Genomic DNA, 6,867 nt, shown 5'->3' with positions numbered 1-6,867 from the left:
GAAGGAAGTGGCCGTTGTATATTTTAATGTAATATTCTTCAGTAGCTACGAAGGAAAACTGCGATAGAGAGCATAGCTGGCCTCTGTGTCCAGATCCAAGTTTGACGGACCCAAATACGAAGGAATGGTAACTTATTAATGGATATTCTCGGTGTACTTTGTCACGTACTTTGTTATTGCTTTCGACACACGTAATCTTGTATGAGTGTGAAGCCTGGTCACGCACATGAAGAGAATAATATAATCTGAGTTTATCTGAGGACAGGGCGCGAAGGAGAATATTTAGACTGAAAGGGGATGATGCAACAGGAGGACAGAGAAAATTTCGTAATGCTGTGCTTGGAAATTTACAAATACTCCCCGCCAAATATTGTTAGAATATCCAAATCAAGGAGGGTGAGATGGGCAGAGTATCTATCACGCATTGGACAAAAATGCATGCAAATTTTTGGAAGGAAATTTGAAACAAAGGGACCACAAGAAGTCCGAGGAAGAGGTACAAGAATAATATTTAAATTGACCTGAAATGGACTAGATTGGTGGATTTGGAATGAATTCTTCTGCCTCTGGATAGGGACCTATGACGAGCTCTTACGAACACGGTAACGAACCTTTGGACTCCATAAAATGCTCGGAATTTTACTGCGTCGCTGAGCAACTGTTAGCTTAGGCAGGCTTTTCCATTATTATCTACATAGGCCTCAGCACGAAGCGAGTGTGTTGTGGTGTAGCGGCGAGGCCGCTTGGCTGAACCCCACGGCTTCCCGGTGTTGGAATCTGACGGTGGGCAGTGCAGTGTAGACTCGAAGGTGAACCAGTGTTGGAATCTTGTTATTTTGTACGCCCTTAGGGGGTCCCTACCTGCCTGCCTGGCCTAACCTGGCCCTCCCCTTCCGAGCTACGTCATTGACATACCACGAGGCTCTCGGATTCTAATATATAATATTTTAAACTTGCCAAGGCTTGTTATATCTCAAGAAAATTCTCTTCCTTTACAGATACCCTTTCGTCCCATTTCGTAATTAACATTGTTGTAATGGAATTTGTGCTTAAGGAGTGTTAGCGTCATGGAAATATCGCTTTAAGTCAATGAAACGTGTGGCTACCATCTGGAAGATCTCTAGATCTGCCAAGGCCAGCAGAGGTCACATAGAAGCCTGGCTATACATCTGACTAGGACACGTCCCCCAGACATATTTTCTACAACGCGTGCACGGAACATGAAGATACACTCGAACATTATTTTCGAGATTTGAATTTTTTATGGCCCTGAAAATTTTTAATTGTGATATTCTGGCTTTTGACAACGTTTAGACTGGTAGGTGGGTACCACGTTGAAGACAGGGCAGTATGTTCCTCTGAAATGTTAATATACGACTACCAGACTGCACGGTCGCATTAGTCAGAGCACTCACATCTCATTTTCATATGCGGAGATAGAAATAAAATTATTTGGACAGAATTTACATTTATCGGGACTTAAAGCGCAATTGTTCAGCCCGCAAAACACTGAAACATTTCATCTGAGGCCTCAATTTCATTTCGATGTCCAACAGATTGAGTATCAAGTTTGATAAGGACTGGGAAATCTCAAAAATAGCGTTCGGGAAATACATATACTCAAAATTTGAGTGTATCTACACATTTGCACATTTCGTTATGTGCTGAAACTTCATTTCAGGCTTGTGATTGCTTTGAAGTTTACATCTCAGCTATCGCTCACTCATTCACTCATTGAACTGAGTCCGTCTTGAGAAGCCGCCAATTGTGCAGCTACTCAAGAACTTCCCAGCATTTCATGGAACCCGAAGGTTTATTACCGTGTTCACACGAGCCATCCACTGGTCCATATCCTGAGCCAGATCAATCCGATCCACACCATCTAACCCTATCTCTCTAAGATCCATTCTAATATTGTCCACCCACCTACACCTAGGTCCTCCCAGTGGTCTCTTTCCTTTTGGCTTTGCCACCAGTTCATTTAAAAAAAAAAAGACTGATCGACTGATCGTCGGTTATAACATAACTTTGACTTTGAGCATAGTCAGCTCTGGGACACTCGCCGGCCTATAGGGACGTAAGGAAAGGACATTGTTAGGATCCGTTACCAGGAAACGGCTAGCGGAAACAAACTGAGAAAACTTAATCAGTTCAGTTGAGGGAAGTGCAGGAAAGTGAAGAGTTGGTTGGTGAGTCAATGAGTTAGAGAACTGAGATTTAGTCGTTGTGAGCTGTTGCTGTTCGAAGCTGGTAGCTGAGGCACGGGGATATTTCGGGAACTGAGACTAAGGACAACTTCCGCCTTTCGAAGCCGTTACCAGGCAAAGACTGGTGAAGACACTGCAGGCTGGAAAAGAGTGTGCTTTAGTGAACTGTAGAATATGTGAATATGTGATACCGCATTACATTTATACCACTGGATGTTACCACAGCCCTCTATAATCAGTAATGGTGACATGGACGCCCAAAATCGTGAGGTAGGACCAACATCAGAATCATTCAAAATATGGTCCTGATGTAATGAATGGTAATTTATGTGTATTTTTTGTTAGGTAATCGTCCAGCGAGTGCTACTGTCTATAAAATGATCATGAAACTGAGAAATCAGAGTCCAGGGCCCAACGGGGTTGTAGAGCCAGTGAAAAGAAACCTTCTTTTGTATAATGTATAGTAACGTCATGGCTGCATTTTGAAAATTTTCTGTAGCTGTCAGTTTGTTGGCGATAAGCAATGACCCATTAGGCTTATACACGCGAAAATTTGTAGTGAGATGGACTTTAGAGCCTAAATATGGTATATTGTCTTATCCCAACAATTACAAAGTCGGCGACGGTGCGAAACTTTGACGTTATGTCTTACAAATTTAACATGAATAGGATTGATACTTAACTAATATGTTCTTTACCTAACTGAACTAAATAAACAATAATAATTATGGTAGTTATTTTGAATTAGTTAAGTTATGCAACGTGAAATTAAGCTTTATGAATTCTTAGTAGAGTGAATTTACCGACTACACAACACGTTTTTTATTATCACTATATGTTTCGACCTCAAGAGGTCATCCTCAGGTGTATGAACACGGCTGTATAATTACACGCGGTCACATTCACTTTTCACTCGTTCGACCCTGTATCTTATCCAGATTTACGCTCACTAACATATCGAGTTCTTTTATAAAACACAGGTTAAAATTATTGTTCTAATTTAATTGTTAAAAGTTAAAAGTTCGTGAATCGAAGTTCAATTCATGTCACTGGTTACACTTTCACTTGTTTACGATTAAGCTTTATGAATTCTGCTTGGGAATCCTTGTGTTCTTTTGCTGATGGAGGAGGCAACCTGAAGATGTGGAGAGTAGCGGCGAATATATTGGGTAACAGCCGACGGATAGTCATGCAGCTTCAGGGGGCTTAGACGTGGGGATAACCCACCACAAAATTTCAGTATGTTTTAAAATGTTGGACCGTGATGGGTTCTTTGAGTGACTTAAACAACAGAAAATGGACATAAGGATTTTGTCGGAAGACCTGGAGAAAAGAGGCAACGTGCAAGACCTAGACATAAATGGGAGGTTATTATTAAAAGGGGGCTTTGGGAAATACGAGTGGAGATGTGGACTGCATTAATTTGTATCAAGATAGGGACCAGCCTCCCCCCCCCCCCCCNCGCAGTGGGTCTAGGCGTACCTCCATGAACTTTTCCGTTCACTTCGGTTTTTCCCGATCTTACACATTCGGTAGGACTCCTTGGGCGGGTGATCAGCTCGTCGCAAGGGCGAACCCACGATCCCGGTTTCCAAGCGAGCGAAGACAGTGCATGCCTTAGACCGCTCTGCTACCGTGACCGGCAGTTTATAAGAATAATATATAAGAATTCAGTTCGTACCTCACAGGAAACGGATCCGAACCCACGATCCCGGTTTCCAAGCGAGCGAAGACAGTGCATGCCTTAGACCGCTCGGCTACCGTGACCGGCAGTGTAAAAGAATTCAGTGTGTACCTCACAGGAAACAGATCCGAACCCACGATCCCGGCTTCCGAGCGAGCGAAGACAGTACATGCCTTAGACCGCTCGGCTACCGTGACCGGCGGTTATGAGCCTTTGGTTTCTGGAAAATGCAGGGTATTTCTTCAATAGTTGAGCAAATTTAGCTTTTTCGAAAGTACTGAATTAGTTAATCTGGAATATATTCGTATGAATTTGAAGCTGAGCATCAAGTTCTTCTGTATTCGTCACCAATGTTCCTTTTAGCAAATACTTCAAACTTGAAACATGCGTACGTACCACCATCAATAAGTAGATAAACATTCTTTGCGCGAGGTACGATGTGGGCTTTATCAGGTACATTTCGTTTGAACAGGCAATTTCGTTTGTGTTCACAGTGTTGAATCGGATGGCGGACTGTAATATTAGCTTCTGGGACTTGGTGAAGTTGAACGCAGTGTATATTGGTTGAGCGGTCAAGCGAAGTATGGTCATTTCAGATGTTGTAACTTATTTATTATGACTGTGCTGTTTGTTTTACAGTCGCTGTGACGTTACGCATGAAACAGTAACTCTTGTATCTGAATATCATCCACTGGCTGTTAAGCTTATGTAACGTCGCACAATAAGTATTGTCTCTAGGTAGGACAATCTTGTGACGCCTTCATTAGACAAAACAAGAAAATGACCTCCATAAGCATCCGTTACATAAAGGGGGTTCGAACCTGCACTCATCCCAGACTGCGAGCCCATCGTAATCGGTTTCTTTATTTTGTTATTTCATAAATTGATGATAATTCAATCTATAAATTGCATAATGAGGAGCTTCATAACTTGTACTCTTCTCCAAGTATAATTAGAAAGATAAAATTAAGGAGGATGAGCTGGGCAGGGCATGTAACACGAATGGTGGAGAGGAGGAATGCATATAGGATATTGGTGGGAAAGCCGGAAACAAGAGACCACTAGGAAGACCAAGACGTAGGTGGGTGGACAATACTAAAATGGATCTTAGAGAAATAGAATTGGATAGTATGGATTGGATTGATGTGGCTCAGGATAGGGACCAGTGGAGGACTATTTTGAATACGCTAATGAACCTTCGGGTTCTATAAAATGCTGGGAAGTGCTTGAGTAGCTGCACAATTGGCGGCTTCTCAAGAAGGGCTCAGCTCCATTTGTGGGAGTGATAATTGAAACTATACCTTAGATTGCCATGTTAATGTTACGTCATTTCCCTTGAAGACACCTGCTTTAGTATTTAAAAATTAGATTTTATCCATATAATGTATTTCTTTATTCTGTGTGATTCCCAAAATAATAGCGACTGTTTTCCTATATAGTATTAAACGTTTGTCTTTGTAATAGAGACACAGAATTTTATATGAAAAAATCAATTTTTTAAATATTACTCGTAATTAAATGAATTTCAGACGTCATTTTGTTCTGAGGCTTTGGCACCAGGCCGTGAGTGTATAATGGAGTGGATATATAAATATATAAACATTTTCAGCCTCGAGATTAGATGTACATGAGTCAGTCACTTAGAACTTGGGATAAAGGGTCACTCAGGCTGGGTACCCCCAGATTTGGTTTAAATAGACTTTATACCTTACATGCCTTGAAAACGTTTTCCTTCTATTGTTGTTCTGTCGACACAATTGTTTGTATAGATTCACTGTATATTGTGTATTAATTACTATATGTTTAGGCCATGTTGACTATCTTCGGATATATACAATTCTTATATTTATACAATATATTATATTTATATATACAATTCTTATATTCTTAGATTTTTAGGTTGCTTATGTTTATGTACTCTCTTTTATATAAAAATATATCAGTAACAATTTAAATATAAAAAGATGTAGTGCGGTGTCATGTTTCTTGTATCTCGTTTTGCCAAATCATTGTGCCGATGATCATAAACGTGGCTGTTTTTCTGCTTTATTGCTGATGTTTGTGGAGTTTTTCTCTGTGGTCTTGTGTTGGTTTTCTGGTTGTGTGTTTGTGGCCTGTGGGTATGCGATATGTTGTCTTCCTGGATTCTTTTTATATTCTTGTGCGTTCCACACAACCACTCATGAAAGTTATACACTCTCCATACAAGGTCAGGCCACAGGAATTAGGTATATTTCCACAATTCTTGACTTCACTACTGTAGAGAGGTGAGGGGGCAGCTTCGTGTCCCAACAAAGGCAAGGAAAGTATTTCAATTTAACACAATGCATATATCATGATATTCGGTATTTATTTAGTATATTTACAGACCACTCTTCTTTTCTGTAAAGTGAACATTACTTTATATATATATATCTCTAAACATGTTTGTTTCTGTTTCATCATAACATTCTTATGATTTCGCACAATAAACTTGAGTCAAAACATCATAAAACTAACACATTGGTTGTATTAATTACAAGAGTTCTGTGCTTAATACCGATTGCTATAATTTCATGTTACTTATTTAGAATGATCACGTGTTTCTGTTTTATGATACTGCTTTATAAATTTGTGCAGTATAATCTCGATATGGCGTCCATTACTTTCATATCTTTATACCGGAGTTAAACTGAAAATATTAATAAAATATGTAACAACGATAAATATAATAGTGCAGATAACAAGTCGCGATTCTGCCAGTTCAGATTTGTGATGTTTAATGGGCGAAAAAAGTATTAATATTTAAGCTAATAATAATTCGGTATTAGGCATATATCGCTGTCATCTGATATAACGAACTTCTTGCAATATAATTAGACTCTTTCATATAAAGCACTGATATTTAATTTATTATCTCTCATTTGTTAAAATGAAGGTACTTAAGGGCAATGTGGCCAATGCAGGAATTATGACTTACACGCACGCACACACACA

This window comes from Cryptotermes secundus, unplaced genomic scaffold, assembly GCF_002891405.2.
Source record: "Cryptotermes secundus unplaced genomic scaffold, Csec_1.0 scaffold1085, whole genome shotgun sequence".
Lineage (NCBI taxonomy): Eukaryota > Metazoa > Arthropoda > Insecta > Blattodea > Kalotermitidae > Cryptotermes > Cryptotermes secundus.
This window is presented reverse-complemented; position numbering follows the sequence as displayed.